The sequence below is a fragment of the Oryctolagus cuniculus genome, chromosome 21, assembly GCF_964237555.1.
Source record: "Oryctolagus cuniculus chromosome 21, mOryCun1.1, whole genome shotgun sequence".
NCBI lineage: Eukaryota > Metazoa > Chordata > Mammalia > Lagomorpha > Leporidae > Oryctolagus > Oryctolagus cuniculus.
This window is the reverse complement of record NC_091452.1, coordinates 540,745-557,447: the sequence shown is the minus strand read 5'-3', so window position 1 is coordinate 557,447 and position 16,703 is coordinate 540,745. Positions and strand designations below refer to the sequence as shown.

General features: G+C 50.5%; 1 protein-coding gene across 10 annotated transcripts in view; it reads left to right on the top strand.

Moving 5' to 3' along the window:
• The window catches only part of LOC103345523 (zinc finger protein 10), a 67,833-nt gene that overhangs the window by 31,204 nt on the left and 19,926 nt on the right, over positions 1-16,703 (top strand). For 2 of the 10 annotated variants that reach the window (XM_051836880.2, XM_070065697.1), the window contains one exon: positions 8,541-8,683. The exons of 6 other annotated variants lie outside the window; for them this stretch is intronic. The gene's annotated coding sequence lies outside the window, so the exon portion shown is untranslated. Of the gene's footprint in view, positions 1-8,540; positions 8,684-11,452; positions 11,612-14,036; positions 14,096-16,703 lie in introns of those variants that run through there. 2 more of the 10 variants (XM_017338429.3, XM_017338427.3) reach the window with 2 other exon arrangements.

Below are 16,703 nucleotides of genomic sequence, written 5' to 3'. Positions count from 1 at the left end.
CCTGGGGTGCCGGCGCTGTAGGCGGAGGATTAGCCAAGTGAGCCACGGCACCAGCGATTCTTTGGTTTTAAGTTGAATCTTCTAGTCTGGACAGGTGGCTTGGGAATTTTTTTTATCATAGTTATCTCTTCTTGATTCAATTGGGAGATCACAGTAGGCCTCCATAACTGATACTGCACTGGAGTGAGATTTCTATAATTTTACAACATCCCATCTCAGCACAAACATCTCTGAAGAGAGTCCAACATCACCCACGCCTCCTGTGTGAACTCCACAGCCACATCTTTGAAGGTGACTGGCTCTTTTAACCAGGCTGCTGGAAATCCAGCACCCGGTTTTCCTGCTCAGTGTTTCTCACACACAGAAGCAAAGTCCTGGGGCCGGCGCTGTGGCACAGCAGGTTAAAGCCAGGCCTGAAGCGCCGGCATCCCATATGGGCGCCGGTTCTAGTCCTGGCTGCTCCTCTTCCCATCCAGCTCTCTGCTATGGCCTGGGATAGCAGTAGAAGATGGCCCAAGTCCTTGGGCCCCTGCACCCCCATGGTGCACAGCTCCAGCCGTTGCAGCCATCTGGGGAGTGAACCAGCGGATGGAAGACCTCTCTCTGTGTCTCTCTCTCTCTCTAACTCTTTCAATTAAATAAAATAAATCTTTAAAAAAGAAGAAGAAGCAAAGTCCTATGTGTGTGTAGAGCCCCTGGAGATAGGCCAATGCCTGCCATTTTGTGAGTCTGAAAGTGACATCGGCTTTCACAATAGGGTACAGAGATCAGAATGTTTCTCTTCTTGTTTCTCTGATCCAAGGGACAGATGAGTTTCACCTGTAGCCAAACTGGTTCAGATAAAAGCCAGGGAAACAGGGCCCCATGGGGGAAAGGTGAAAAACAATTTATAAGACCCTCACCTCCTACTTCTTATAAGGTCTAGTCAGCTTAACAATCTATCAGGATTTATATTATTTTGCAATATAGTCGTGCTGGATCCTCTTTCACAACTGCCACTCTAGTTATTGTATGGTTTCTCCTGGGGACTGTTTTTCAGCCCTAGTTGGGAGCAAGCTTTTTTTTTTTTTTTTTTTTTTTTAATTTTTGACAGGCAGAGTGGACAGTGAGAGAGAGGGAGACAGAAAGAAAGGTCTTCCTTTTTGCCGTTGGTTCACCCTCCAATGGCCGCCACGGCTGGCGCACCGCACTGATCCAAAGCCGGGAGCCAGGTGCTTCCTCCTGGTCTCCCACACGGGTGCAGGCGCCCAAGCACTTGGGCCATCCTCCACTGCCTTCCCGGGTCACAGCAGAGAGCTGGACTGGAAGAGGAGCAACCGGGACAGAATCCGGCGCCCCGACCGGGACTGGAACCCGGTGTGCCAGTGCCGCAGGCAGAGGATTAGCCTATTGAGCCGTGGCGCCGGCGGGAGCAAGCATTTTTTAAAAGTTAAAACTAAAGAGAACCAGTTAGAAATGCATGGTTGTGGGGCTGGTGCCGTGGCGGACTAGGTTAATCCTCTACCTGTGGTGCCGGCATCCCATATGGGCACTGGTTCTAGTCCCGGTTGCTCCTCTTCCAGTCCAGCTCTCTGCTGTGGCCTGAGAAAGCAGTAGAAGATGGCCCAAGTCCTTGGGCTCCTGCACCCATGTTGGAGACCAGGAGGAAGCACCTGGCTCCTGGCTTCAGATCGGTGTAGCTCCGGCTGTTGCTGCCATTTGGGGAGTGAATCAATGGAAGGAAGATCTTTCTCTCTGTCTCTCTCTCTCACTGTCTGTAACTCTACCTGTCAAATAAATAAATAAAATCTAAAAAAGAAATGCATGGTTGTTAAACTTCATGTTTTACTTGCTACTCCTTTAGTTAACTTTTTGAATATTTTTGTTCTGCTTAACTGTTTTAGGCAAAGCTATTTGATCTAAATACCATATTATAGAAATTTATTTGTTTTGGCCGGCGCCGCGGCTCACTAGGCTAATCCTCCGCCTAGCGGCGCTGGCACACCGGGTTCTAGTCCCGGTTGGGGCACCGGATTCTGTCCCGGTTGCCCCTCTTCCAGGCCAGCTGTCTGCTGTGGCCAGGGAGTGCAGTGGAGGATGGCCCAGGTGCTTGGGCCCTGCACCCCATGGGAGACCAGGAAAAGCACCTGGCTCCTGGCTCCTGTCATCGGATCAGCGCGGTGCGCCGGCCGCAGCGCGCTGGCCGCGGCGGCCATTGGAGGGTGAACCAACGGCAAAGGAAGACCTTTCTCTCTGTCTCTCTCTCTCACTGTCCACTCTGCCAGTCAAAAAATAAAAAAAAAGAAAAAAAAAGAAATTTATTTGTTTTATCACTTTTTTATGTAAAAAATCTTACATGTGGTGAATATGACTGATGATGTGGAATTTCAAAGAGGGCAGTGTTGTGCATTGGGTTAAGGTGCCACTTGCGACACCAGCATTCCATCGCTGGAGTGCAGGTTTGCGTCCCAGATGCCCTGCTTCTCCTCCAGCTCCCTGCTAATGTGCCTGGGAAGGCAGTGGAAGATGGCCCAAACCTTGGGCCCCTGCCACCCATGTGGAAGACCCAGATGGAGTTCCTGGCTTCTGGATTCAGCCTGCCCCACCCTGACTTTTGTAGCCATTTGGGGTCTGACACAGTGGATAGAAGAATGGAAGTGCTCTTGAATGCTGTCTCAATCTCTCTCTCTCTCTCTCTAGCTTGCCTTTTTTTTTCTTTTTTTTCCAAAAAATATTTGTTTATTTGGAAATCAGAGTTACAGAGAGAGGGAAATCTTTCATCTGCTGGTTCACTCCCCAGATAGCCACAATAAACAGTGCTGGTCCAGACTGAAGCCAGGACCCAGGAGCTTCCTTTGGGTTTCCCAGGGGCCCAGACATTTGGGCCATCTTCTACTGTTTTTCCCAGGCCACTAGCAGGGAGCTGGATCTGAAGTGGAGCAGCCAGGGCTTGAACAAGTGTCCGTATGGGATGACAGCATCACAGGCCATGGCTTTACCCACTACGCCACAACACTGGACCCATAGCTCTGCCTTTCAAATAAATAAATATATATTTTTAAAAAATTAAGAATGGGGGCTGGCACTGTGGCGCAGCGGGTTAAAGTCCTGGCCCGAAGTGCCAGCATCCCATATGGGCACCGGTTCTAGTCCCAGCTGCTCTACTTCCGATCCAGCTCTCTGCTGTGGCCTGGGAAAGCAGTGGAAGATGGCCCAAGTCCTTGGGCCCCTGCACCCGCGTGGGAGACCCAGAAGAATCTCGTAGCTTTGGATCAGCGCAGCTTTGGCCGTTGTGGCCATCTGGGGAGTGAACCAGCGGATAGAAGACCTCTCTCTCTGTCTCTACTTCTCTCTATAACTCTGTAACTTTGTCTTTCAAATAAATAAAGTAAGTATTAAAAAATAAAAAAATTAAGAATGTATTTATTTATTTGAAAGAGAGACAAGGTATATTCCATCCACTGATTCACTACTCATGCCCACAGCAGTTAAGCTGGAGCCGAGGACTCAATCTGAGTCTCCCGGTGGGTGGCAGGGACCCAAGTTTTGAGCCACTACCTGCTGCCTCCCAGGACGTGCATTAGCAGGCAGCTGGAATTCAGAGTAGAGCCAGGACTAGAACCCAGCTCTTCAGTGTGGGATGCAAGTGTCTGAAGCAGCATCTTAACTGCTGTGCCAAACACCTGCCCCTCTACTAGGAATTTTATTGGAGCTATTAAAGGTACACGTGCGACTTTGAAAGAATGTGTTCTTGAGTACCTCCAATTTAATTTCCTCTCTCAAAGTCTATGTTTAGCTTTGATAATTTATTCTAAGACTTAAATGGAATCAAAAGACAAAGAAAGGACCACAAGTTATATTCCAAACTTTGGGACTGAGGCCCTAATACTGCTAATAACACTGGACATTGTACTTTCCTGAACACATTTTATAATATTAATACAAGTAATGAAGATAATTACTACATCGTGTAAATACAAAAGATAAGTGCTTGGGGACTGAAAGGCAGAGTTATAGGGAAGAGAGACAGAGAATTATCTTCCATCCACTGGTTCACTCCCCAAATGGCTGCTACAACCGGGGCAGGGCCAGGCTAAAGCCAGGAGCTTCATCTGGGTCTCCTAGGTGTGTGGCAGGGGCCCAAGCACTTGGGCCATCTTCTGATGCTTTTCCCAGGCCTAAGTTAGCATGGAGCTGGAATGTAAGTGGGGCAGCCAGGACTCAAACCAGTGCCTATATGGGCTGCCAATGTCACAGGTGGCTGCTTTACTACAAGCTGGCCCCACACTGTTCTTAAAAAATAACACTAACTGGGCCGGCGCTGTGGCTCAATAGGCTCATCCTCCACCTAGCGGCGCTGGCACACTGGGTTCTAGTCCTGGTTGGGGCACCGGATTCTGTCCTGGTTGCTCCTCTTCCAGTCCAGCTCTCTGCTGTGGCCCGGGAGTGCAGTGGAGGATGGCCCAAGTGCTTGGGCCCTGCACCCGCATGGGAGACCAGGAGGAAGCAACTGGCTCCTGGCTTCGGATCAGCGTGGTACGCCAGCTGCAGCCAATGGAAAAGGAAGACCTTTCTCTCTGTCTCTCTCTCACTATCCACTCTGCCTGTCCAAAAAATAAATAAATAAGTAAATAAATAAATAACACTAACTGAAGTTTGAAAAACATGTTAAGCATTAAGGAGATATATTTTTCCCAAGTTAAAATATTAGAAGTTTCTAGTTTTTCTTAAGTCTATAATATGCTTATTTAAAGCATTTTTAGCTAGAAATTTATAAAACCAAAGGAAAGCTTCATTTGCAACTTTTGTGGTTTAAAAAATGTATTTTGGGGCCGGCGCTGTTGTGTTGTGCTTTAAAGCCCTGAACTGCAGCACCGGCATCCCATATGGGAGCTGGTTTGAATCCTGGCTGATCCTCTTGTGATCCACCTTCCTGCTAATATGCCTGGGAAAGCAGTGGAAGATGGCCCAAATGCTAAGGCCCCTGCACCCATGTGGGAGATATGGAAAAAGCTCCTGGCTCTTAGCTTTGGATCAGCTCAGGCTCAGTCATTGCAACCATTTAGGGAGTGAACCAGTGGACAGAAGACCTCTCTCTCTCTGTGCCTCTCTCTATAACTCTATCTTACAAATAAATAAAAAATAAATCTGAAAAAAAACCATATTTTTCAAATTGTGATGGCATTAAAATTCTATTCTAGAAATTCTAGATCTTTTTTTTATTTATTTATTTTATTTATTTATTTATTTATTTTTTGTGACAGGCAGAGTGGACAGTGAGAGAGAGAGACAGAGAGAAAGGTCTTCCTTTGCCGTTGGTTCACCCTCCAATGGCCGCCGCGGCCAACGCGCTGCGGCCGGCGTACCGTGCTGATCTGATGGCAGGAGCAAGGTACTTATCCTTGTCTCCCATGGGGTGCAGGGCCCAAGCACTTGGGCCATCCTCCACTGCACTCCCTGGCCACAGCAGAGAGCTGGCCTGGAAGAGGGGCAACCGGGACAGAATCCGGCGCCCTGACCGGGACTAGAACCCGGTGTGCCAGTGCCGCAAGGTGGAGGATTAGCCTTTTGAGCCACGGCGCTGGCCTCTAGATCTTAAAATGTTAAGAAATATACTGCCGGGGCCGGCGCTGTGGCATAGCAGGTAAAGCCCCTGCCTGAAGTGCCAGCTTCCCATATGGGCACCGGTTCAAGTCCTGGGCACTCCACTTCCGATCCAGCTCTCTGCTATGGCCTGGGAAAGCAGTAGAAGATGGCTCAAGTGCTTGGGCCCCTGCACCTGTTTGGGAGACCCGGAAGAAACTCTTGGCTCCTGGCTCCTGGCTTCGTATCAGTGCAGCTCCAGCCATTGCAGCCAATTGGGGAGTGAACCAGCAGATGGAAGATGTCTTTCTCTTTCTTTCTCTCTCTCTCTCTGCCTCTGCCTCTCCTTCGCTCTGTGTAGCTCTGAATTTCAAATAAATAAAGAAATCTTAAAAATATATATACTAGCCGGCGCCGCGGCTCACTAGGCTAATCCTCCGCCTAGCGGCGCCGGCACACTGGGTTCTAGTCCCGGTCAGGGCGCCGGATTCTGTCCCGGTTGCCCCTCTTCCAGGCCAGCTCTCTGCTGTGGCCAGGGAGTGCAGTGGAGGATGGCCCAAGTGCTTGGGCCCTGCACCCCATGGGAGACCAGGATAAGTACCTGGCTCCTGCATTCGGATCAGCGCGATGTGCGGGCTGCAGTGCGCCGGCCGCGGCGGCCATTGGAGGGTGAACCAATGGCAAAGGAAGACCTTCTCTCTCTCTCTCTCTCTCTCTGTCTCTCTCTCTCACTGTCCACTCTGCCTGTCAAAAAAAAAAAATATATATATATATATACTGCCTGTTATATCTAGAGGAGGATTTTAATCTAATCAATTAATTTTTGATTGATCTGAGTTGCACCACAATGCCTGCTCAATGTGCTTGGGGGTTTTTAAGACTCGCAACAAATCACAAGATACTGCACTACCCTGGTATTTGTAAAGGTCTCATTTTTTTTTTAAGATTTTTTTTTTTAATTTGAAAGAGTTACAGAGAGAGAGGAGAGGAGAGGCAGAGAGAGAGAGAGGTCTTCCATCTGCTGGTTCACTCCCCAGTTGGCTGCAACGGCCAGAGCTGTGCTGATCTGAAGCCAGGAGCCAGGAGCTTCTTCTGGGTGTCTCACGTGGGTATGGGGGCCCAAGGACTTGGGCCATCTTCTGCTGCTTTCCCAGGCCACAGCAGAGAGCTGGATTGGAAGAGGAGCAGCCGGGACTAGAACCGGTGCCCATATGGGATGCTGGCGCTTCAGGCCAGGGCGTTAACACGCTGCGCCACAGTGCTGGCCCTGATTAAAAGCAATTTCATGCCGGCGCCGGGGCTCAATAGGCTAATCCTCCACCTTGCGGCGCCGGCACACCGGGTTCTAGTCCTGGTCGGGGCGCCGGATTCTTTCCCGATTGCCCCTCTTCCAGGCCAGCTCTCTGCTGTGGCCCGGGAAGGCAGTGGAGGTTGGCCAAGTGCTTTGGGCCCTGCACCCCGTGGGAGACCAGGAGAAGCACCTGGCTTCTGCCTTCAGATCAGCGCGTGCGCTAGCAGCAGTGCACCAGCCGTGGTGGCCATTGGAGGGTGAACCAACGGCAAAAAGGAAGACCTTTCTCTCTGTCTCTCTCTCTCACTATCCACTCTCCACTATTGTCAAAAAAAAAAAAAAAAGCAATTTCACATTGAATGAACTGGATTTGGATTATGAATTACCAAAGTTCTTCAAAACAAAACAAAACAAAACATTGGGGTCAGCATTGTGGTGCAGCAGGTAAAGCTGGCACCTACAATGCAGCATCCCGTATGGGTACCATTTTGAGTGTCCCAGCTGCTAATGGCCTGGGAAAAGCAGTGAAATTGCTTGGACCCTGCCACCCCCATGGAAGACATGGATGAAGCTCTGGGCTCCTGGCTCCAGCCTGGCCCAGCCTCAGCTGTTGCTGTCATCTGGCGAGTGAAACAGCAGATGGAAGATCTTTCTCTTTCTGTAACACTTTCATATAAATAAATATGTCTTAAAAAAAACCCATAAAGGTGTGAACAGTCCCTGTGTATAAAGGGAGGGAATATTGTTGGGGTCCAGCATTGTGGTGTAGCAGGTAAAGCTGCTGCCTGAGAAGCTGAGCTGGCATTCCCTGTTGGCACCGATTCCTGTCCTGGCTGCTCCACTTCTGATTCAGCTCCCTGCTGATGACCTGGGAAAAGCAGTGGAGGGTGGTCCCAGTGTTTGGGTCCCTACACCCATGTTGGAGACGCTGATGGGGCTCCTGGCTCCTGGCTTTGGCCTGGCCCAGTGCCAGCCATTGCAGCCATCTAGGGAGTGAACCAGTGGATAGAAGATCTGTCTCTCCCTCTTTCTAACTCTTTCAAATGAATAAATCTTTTTAAAAAAAGAACTACTGTTAATTTCGTAACTATGATTATATCCTGCTTACAATTTTTTAAAGGAGCTTTTATCAACCAGAGATAAATCTAACATATTTATAAATAATATATGTAAGATTTGCTTCAAAACAGTATTGTGTAGAAGGACTCATTATACTACTCCATTTGGGTATGCATTTGATTTACTTATTTGAAAAGCAGAGTTACAGAGAGGGAGAACCAGGGGTGTGGCGGAGAGGGTGTCATTTTATTACAGTGGGTGAATGAGCCACCTGCAATGCCAGCATCTCATATCAGAAACTGCCTGCTCCACTTTTCATCCAATTCCCAGCTAATGCAATTGGCAAAACCCAGCAGAAGGTCTAAGTTTGTGGGCCCCTGCCTCTATGTGGGAAACCTGGATGGAGTTCCAGGCTCCTCGTTTCAGCCTGGTTTTGCCCCAGTTGTTGCAACCATCTGGGGAGTGACCCAGCAGATGGAAGATATTTCTCTCTCTTTTTTACTTTTTTAAAGACTTATTTATTTATTTGAAAGGCAGAATTACAGAGAGAGAAAGAGAGAGAGAGGCCAACACAGGAGCATGGGTTCAGAGACCCAAACACTCAGGCTATTTTCTGCTGCTTTCCCAGGTGCGTTATTAGGGAGCCGGATCACAAGTGGGGCAGCCAGGACCCGAACCAGCTCTCTCATGGGATACCAGCTTGCAAAGGGTGGCTTAACCCACTGTGTCACAGCGCCAGCCCAACTTCCATAAATTTAAGGATCCTAAAAGGTATTTCAAATATGAAGCAAAAATAGGATGGTATGGAGGTTTTTGTTTATGAAATCATAAAATAAGAGGTTTTAGGAAATTAAACAATTATAGCAACTGCCCTCCCCAACAAAGGTATATGGCTTAAAAATAGCTTTTCCAGAAAGTAAATTCAAAAGAAATACATAGCAATGAGTGGAAATTGTAAGCAAATTAATACAATTAATTTCCAAAATCCAACGCCAGATTATTCAGACCTTCAGAAAGAAAAGTGTGTGTGTAGGGAGGAGGCAGTGCTGTGGTGTAGTGGGTAAAGCCTCCGAGGAAAGTGCTGGCATCCCATATAGTTGTTGTTTGAAGTCCCAGCTGCTCCACTTCCTATCCAGCTCCCTGCTAATGTGCCTTGGAAACGGTGGAAGATGGCCCAAGTGCTGGGGCCCCTGCCACCCATGAAGGAGACCAGGATGGGGTTCCTGGCTCCTGGCTTCAGCCTAGCCCAGCTCCAGCCATTGTGGCCATTTGGGGAGTGAATCAGTGGATGGAAGATACCTCTCTTTCTGTAATTCTGAATTTCAAATAAATAAATTTTTAAAAAATAAAATGGAAAAGAAAGTCTTAATACTTAAAATCCAACAAAAACCTAAAAATAACAGTATGTAAGGATTGATCCATTAGATAGGTTTTTTTAAATGTTTATTTTCATCAACTTGAAGTGGAAGGGAAGAAAAGGTGGGAGGGAAGGGGGGGGGAGAGAATCTTCCATCTGCTGGTTTACTCTCCAAATGCCCACAGTAGCCAACAGTAACATCTGCCACTTGCAATGCCAGCATCCCATATGGGTACCATTTCCAGCTGTTTCATTTCTGATCCAGCTTCCTGGCCAGCTCAAAGCTAGGAGTCTGGTGCGGACTCATCCTGTGAGGTTCACACTGCCAGGATGGTAGCACCGGGGACAAGTTTCGATGAACATGTTCGTTTATTAATGATCAAGCACAAGCTGTTAAAGGGCAGGCAGAGGGGACATAGCTAATTCAGGCAACACTAATTCTATAGATAAAGCCGGTATTGTTGCCGCTGTGCTTCTCCAATCAGCTTGAAGGTCGTGTAGGCTTCCTGATGGGCAGTTCACCTGACTGGCAATTACAAGGCGCTTCAACAGGAGGTAGGGGTGCGGGAGATGTGCCTGGGGCTCCTGCCACCTGTCAGCAGTCAGGTTAACATGCATGGGCTAGGCAAGCAGTCTCCTAGCCAGGCGCAGGGTCACTCTCAGCCCGGAATTCCATCCCACATGGGTAGCAGAGCCCAAATCACTTGAGCCATTATCTGTGCCTCCAGGATGCCTCAGCGGGACGCTGCATCAGAAGCAGAGTAGCTGGGACTCTGATACGGGATGTAGGCATTCCAAGCAACAGCTCATCGCGCTGCAACTCCACGTCCACCCTGTGGGGGATTTCTTAAAATGGAACTGAGAGTGATGTGGGATGCAGGCATCCTAATGGAGGTCAGTCTATGTCAACATTTGCCCCCCCCCCCCTTTTAAGATTTATTTATTTGCAAGACAGAGTTACAGAGAGAGGAAAGGCAGAGAGAGAGAGAGGTCATCCATCCTATGGATCACTCCCCAGTTGGCCTCAACAGCTGAAGCCAGGAGCCAGGATCCTCTTCTGGGTCTCCCACGCGGGTGCAGGGGCCCAAGGATTGGACCATCTTCTACTGCTTTCCTAGGCCATAGCAGAGAGCTGGATTGGAAGTGGAGCAGCCAGGTCTCGAACTGGCACCCATATGGGATGCCCGCGCTTCATGCCAGGGCGTTAACCCGCTGTGCCACAGCACCGGCCCCAACCCCCGTTCTTTTTACTGAATTTTACTGAATTTCAGATAAATTCGCCAAAAATGGAATAGAAGTTTCCAAGAATTAGATCTTAGCACAAAGATGAGATGAATAAATGGATGAGGGTTACGGGTAGTCCTGGATGCCAGTATGGTGCACGTCTGCCTGTAACAGCTACCAAAGCCAAACCAGTCAACAGCCAGTGAAAACACGGGGGCAGGCTGGTTTAGCGAGGCCGCCAGTCCACTCCGGAGCAGGGCGCCCGGCTTCTCAGGAAGCTCCGGCTCCGGCCGGCCCGGTGCAGTCCCGGGAGGCGGGGGGTCTCTGCAGGGCGAACCGGCGGAGAGCGGCGCGCAGGCTCTCGTCCGCTCTGCGCTTCTCAAACAAGTCCGTCAATGTTTGATACAAGATTTTTAAAAGTCGAACGCACGTTAGGTACGAGGCAAAGTTCTGCAGGCTTCTGCAGCCGTTTCAAGAGGAACTGTTTCGTAGAGAAACGTGTTCCTGAAGGTTGTGACACCTGCAGTGGACAGGCGGGACAGCACAGCCTCCCAGCAGGCGCGGACGGGCAGGGGTCACGCGGCTGCGGCCAGGGCCGCGGGCTCTGACGCCGCGCGGCCTCGCCCCGGGGGCCCCGCGCGCCCCGACGGGACCCGTGTCCCGGACCGGCCGCCCGCCCTCCAGAAGCCCGCGTCTCCCGCGGAGCCCCCGTCAGGCGCCCGGGCCCGGACTACACTTCCCAGGAGGCCCCGCGCGCCGCGACCGCGGCCCTCAGCTCGCGGCCGCGGGGTTGGACGCCGGCGGGCAGCGGTCGCTGCCCAAGGGCCGCGGCTCTTGCGTGGGCGGCGTGGGCGCCCCCGTGCCGGCACCGCGAAGACTTGCGTGCGTGCGTGACTGGCTGAGGGCGGGGCGCGCGCGCGTGTGCTAGCGGCGGGGCCGCGGCGCGTGCGTGACGTCAGGCGCGGCGCCGGCGGCGGGCGTGGGCGGCGGGCGTGGGCGGGCCCGCGGAGGCGCGGCGTCGCTGTGGGCCGAGGCTGGTTCCCCGCGGGCTTTTCGGTCCCTGCCGCCTTTGTGCCGGGAGCGATTTTCCTGTCGGACCTTCTGGTGGCTTACCGCAGGTATAGACGGTAGCGGCGGGTTGTGTGCGCGCCTCCTGTCGGACTCGTGGCTGTCCTGACAGAGACGCGGCCGGGCGTGCGCGCCGTCTTCGTGGGTAGCAGTGCGCGTCCGCGAGTGGCTTCGTATCTGCCCTGCAGGAGCAGCTGCCACTAGGCAGGGGTCCGAGCCGCCCGGTGGGGTTGGGGCCGGGCAGGGGTCCGAGCCGCCCGGTGGGGTTGGGGCCGGCCAGGGGTCTGAGCCGCCCGGTGGGGTTGGGGCCGGGCAGGGGTCAGAGCTGCCCAGTAGGTTGCGACCGAGCAGGGGTCCGAGCCCCATCATGGGGTTGGAGCCGGGCAGGGGTCCGAGCCGCCCGGTGGGTTTGGGGCCGGGCAGGAATCCGAGCCCCCTCATGGGTTTGGGGCCCGGCAGGGGTCTGGGCCGCCCGGTATGCTGGGACCGGGCAGGGGTCAGAGCTGCCCAGTAGGTTGGGTCCGAGCAGGGATCCGAGCCCCCTCATGGGGTTGGGGCCGGGCAGGGGTCCGAGCCCTCTGGTGGAGTCAGGGCCGGTTAGGGGTCAGAGCCGCCCAGTGAGGTTCGGACCGGGCAGGGGTCCAAGCCGCCCGGTGGCTTTAGAACCGGGCAGGTGTCTGAGTCCCTGGTGGGGTTAGGAGGTGTTGGGAGTGGGGACGTGCAGGTGGAACCCGCGGCGCGTGCTGTCGGCGCTGGAGGCATTGGCAAGGTTTGCGTCCAGCTTCCCGGCGGCCGTGGGAGCGGCCGTGCCCCTAGTTTCGGACTCTAGTACGGAGAGTCCTGGGTTCGTGGGAGTCCACAGCACTCGCGGGCTTCAAAACGTAGCTTTTGCGTTCTATTCACTGTTGTGTGACACATTCGTGGATGAAGTGGGTCTACTTCTAACAAGTTTGCGGCAGAATGGACAGGAGAGGTTTTTTTTTAACGTTATTTATTTGAAAGCCAGTTATAGAGAGAGGATGAGAGCGAGCGAGTGAGCGAGCTAGCTTCCATTCGCCGATTTACTCCCAGACGGCCTCAAAGCCCGGAGCTGGGCCAGGTGAATCCAGAAACCTGGAACTGCACCTGGTTTCCCCCGGGGGTACAGGGGCCCAGGGACTGGACCAGTGTCCACTGCTTTCCCAGGCACATTAGCAGGGACATGGGTGGGAAGTGGAGCAGCTGAACCGGCGCCAAATGCCAGCCCCAGCCTAGATTCCAGTTTCTTATCCTAATCTGAGAACATTCGTTAAGAAACTGCTTTTCTTACCGAAGTTGTCTTTACAGGTTTTTTTCCCTCAAAACTACCCATGTCATTAATATTTTTAGTTAATATGAGGAAGATTTGTGTGTGGTCTTTTTAAAAAAGTCCGTGTCTTTAACTCTTAGTGTCCTCATTTTTTTTTTTATAAATCTAATAATTAACTGAAGGTATTTGTGTATGTATGTGTTCTTGTATTTTCAAGGAAATCTCATAAGTTTAACTTTTTAATTTTTATTTTCCATTGTTACTGTGTTTCTTTAATTAATCTAGTATGAGTGTCAAAGATAAGGTTAACATCCAAGTTGAATATGTAGTTCCCACTTAGAGTGTATGAAGAAGATGGGCACCGGTTTGTGTCCCTGCTGCTCCTCTTCCGATTTAGCACTCTGCTTATGGCCTGGGAAAGCAGAACTCAAGACATACATGATGAGAGATGGAATGAAGAACAAACGAGTAATTTTCAAAAAGAGGCAACCATGTGTGTAAGTCGCGATCTAGGAGGTTTTGCAGAGGTAGACACGATTTTAATGGAAACTGAAGAGGAGCAGCTGGGACTTGAACCAGCACCCATATAGGATGCCAGCTCCACAGGTGGTGGCCTTCCCAGCTACACTGCAGTGGCAACCCGCTCCCTATCCCTTTCAAAACCACCTCAACAGTACACTAACTTTTCTTTGTGTTATAACTAACATGCTCCTCTTCTGTTTTGTTTTGTTTGTTTTTTAACAGGCAGAGTTAGAGAGAGAGAGAGACAGAGAGAAAGGTCTTCATTCCATTAGTTCACCCTCCAAATGGCCGCCAGTGCCAGCGCACCACGCCAATCCGAAGCCAGGAGCCAGGTGCTTCCCCTGGTCTCCCATGGGGTACAGGGCCCAAGGACTTGGGCCATCCTCCACTGCCTTCCCGGGCCACAGCAGGGAGCTGGACTGGAAGAGGGCAACCAGGACAGAATCTGGCGCCCCAACCGGGACTAGAACCCATGGGGCCGGCGCCACAGGTGGAGGATTAGCCTAGTGAGCCACAGCGCCGGCCTAGAACATTCTTTTGCTTTCAGCGGCAGTACTCTGCAAGGTCTGGACTGAGCATGGTAAAAGACTTCCTTTGTCTGCACTAAATGTTTCTCTCTCACTTACACTAGCATCTGAGAACATAATTTTTGCCTTTTCCCACAGAACACCTCTTTGCTGCCTCATCTCATCTAACATTTTATCATGAGTTTTTGAGCATAAAGGTAAATTTTAAAACTATACACTGAATATTTAACAAACCACCATCTGGACTGTACTGTTAACATTTCACGATACTTAGTTGTAATCTAGCTATCTGCCCATCTTTGCCCATCAGTCTGTTGTGTCTGCTCTGATGCATGTCAGAGTAAATGGTGGGTGTCTAGACGTTTTCCCTAAAGCCTTCCAGATGCATAATATTAGTATCTGGAATTTGATAGCAGGTTTTTCTTTTATGTAAAACTAATGTAACATGAAATGCATGATTCTTAACTTTGCATTTTCTGAGTTTTGAGAAGTGCACCATATCTTGAAAATTGCCATCTCTGCTGGCCCAGAATTTTAACTTTGTGGCTCTGGATCCTTTTTACTGATCATTCCTTGCCCTTTACACATGCCAAATACTGTTAAACTTAGAATTTGAAGAGATCCCATTTTTTATTTAAAAACATATGTTCCGTGTGTCTGAGAGAACACTTTCCCTGATGAGGTTCTGTTCAGATCTAAATGCTGACCCTCGGGTACCAAGTCTGAAACAGATTCCTTAGAAAGCAGAGAAGTTAACGTTGTAGGTGTGAAGTATTGACAAATGCTGGAATGAATGAGTGTGAAGTACAAAGTACTGATTAGCTACTTTCTAGGATTTAGAGATCAGTCCTAATTCTCTAGTGGTTCATTGTCTCAGAAGGGAGACAGCTAGTTATAGTGCCAGGCAAGTGTTGAAGTGCTGGAACAGAGGGAGTGGCAGATGCTTTGTGACACTAACAAAGAGCCACTGATTGACAGGAGGACAACAGGAAGGATCATGGCCAAGGGGGAATTGAGTGAGTCTTGGAGAGTATGGAGCAAGGGCAGTGGGAATTCAGTTGAAAAGTTGTCAGGGCCCAGAAAGCCGTGAAGCCTGTACACTAAGTGATTTGATCATGCTGATTTGTGCTGTGTGAGTGCATGTGACTTGGAGAGTGACATTCATAGCTTTTCTGCTGATACTTGACGCTTCTTTCAGCCTATCTGTGCCCAGGGGGGAGATAAAAGATCCCCAGAATCTATGAATAGCTTACCTTAACTTGTACAAGGGAATTTGCGCTTGTGCTTCAACCAAGGACTTAAGGGGGGAAGAGATTGTCTGGACAGTTCTGGGAGGCTTAGGGCAAGCAGGTGAGTATCAGGGAGATGAGCAGGGGCACAGCCAAGGAATGCAGAAACTGGAAAGGGCAAGGGACCTCCCCCCCTGGGGCGCCAGGAGGACCAGCCCTGCCAGCTCCTGGGTTTTAGCCCACTGAGACCCTCGGTGGACTTCTGAACTTGAGAGCTGTTAGGCAATAAACTTGTGTTGATGACAGCTATAGACAACCAGTGCATCTCTCCTTACTCTTGAATTTACCAAGGCAAAGATGATCTCCCTGTCTCCTTGACTCTTTTGACTTTACTTTAGGAGAATAACAGAATGATGACAAAGCCGTACTTTTTTTGGGTGGCCACGTCTAGTAGAAAACACCCACCTTATTGTGATGTAGTGTTCACAATGTTGAGTTAATGTGTTGTTCTCCTGTAGGTTCTACCATTTGGAGTTTGAAAAATGGAACAAAAATCCCCCCCCTTTTTTTTTAAGATTTATTTTATTTAATTGAAAGAGTTACAGAGAGAAGTAGAGACAGAGAGAGAGGTATCCCATCTGCTGGTTTACTCCCCAGATGGCTGCAACGGCTGGAGTGGTGCCAATTTGAAGCCAGGAGCCAGGGAGCTTCTTCCAGGTCTCTCACGTGGATGCAGGGGCCTAAGGACTTGGGCCATCTTCCACTGCTATCCCAGGCCATAGCAGGGAGCTGGATCAGAAGAGGAGCAGCTGGGACTAGAACCGATGCCCATATGGGATGCTGGCACTTCAGGCCAGGACATTGACACGTTGCACCACAGCACTGACCCCAAAAATCCCCTCTTTTTTTTTTTTAAATTTTTTTTATTTTTTTTTAAGTTTTTGACAGGCAGAGTGGATAGTGAGAGAGAGAGAGAGAGAAAGGTCTTCCTTTTGCCGTTGGTTCACCCTCCAATGGCCACCGCGGCCGGCGTGCTGCGGCCGGCGCACCGCGCTGATCCGATGGCAGGAGCCAGGTACTTATCCTGGTCTCCCATGGGGTGCAGGGCCCAAGCACCTGGGCCATCCTCCACTGCACTCCCTGGCCACAGCAGAGAGCTGGCCTGGAAGAGGGGCAACCGGGACAGAATCCGGCGCCCCGACCGGGACTAGAACCCGGTGTGCCGGTGCCATAAGGTGGAGGATTAGCCTAGTGAGCCGTGGCGCCGGCATCCAAAAATCCCCTCTTAAACTTAATGGTCATGATGTGGAATGACTTTTGTACTTTCTGATGCTTAACATTAGACCTTTTCTTGTATTATATGCCTTACCACTAAAAAAAGGAGACAGTCACTCTTAGTTGCTCCTTGAATGTCTTTTTTTTTTCTTAGAAATCTCTCATCTGCTGCTGCATTTCCCAAATGCTTACAATAGCTCGTCTCTCCCTGCTGTCTCCCAGGGTATACGTTAACAGGAAGCTGGAATTTAGGAGCAGAGCTGGGGCTTGAACCTAGGTACTCTGGTATGGAATGCAGGTG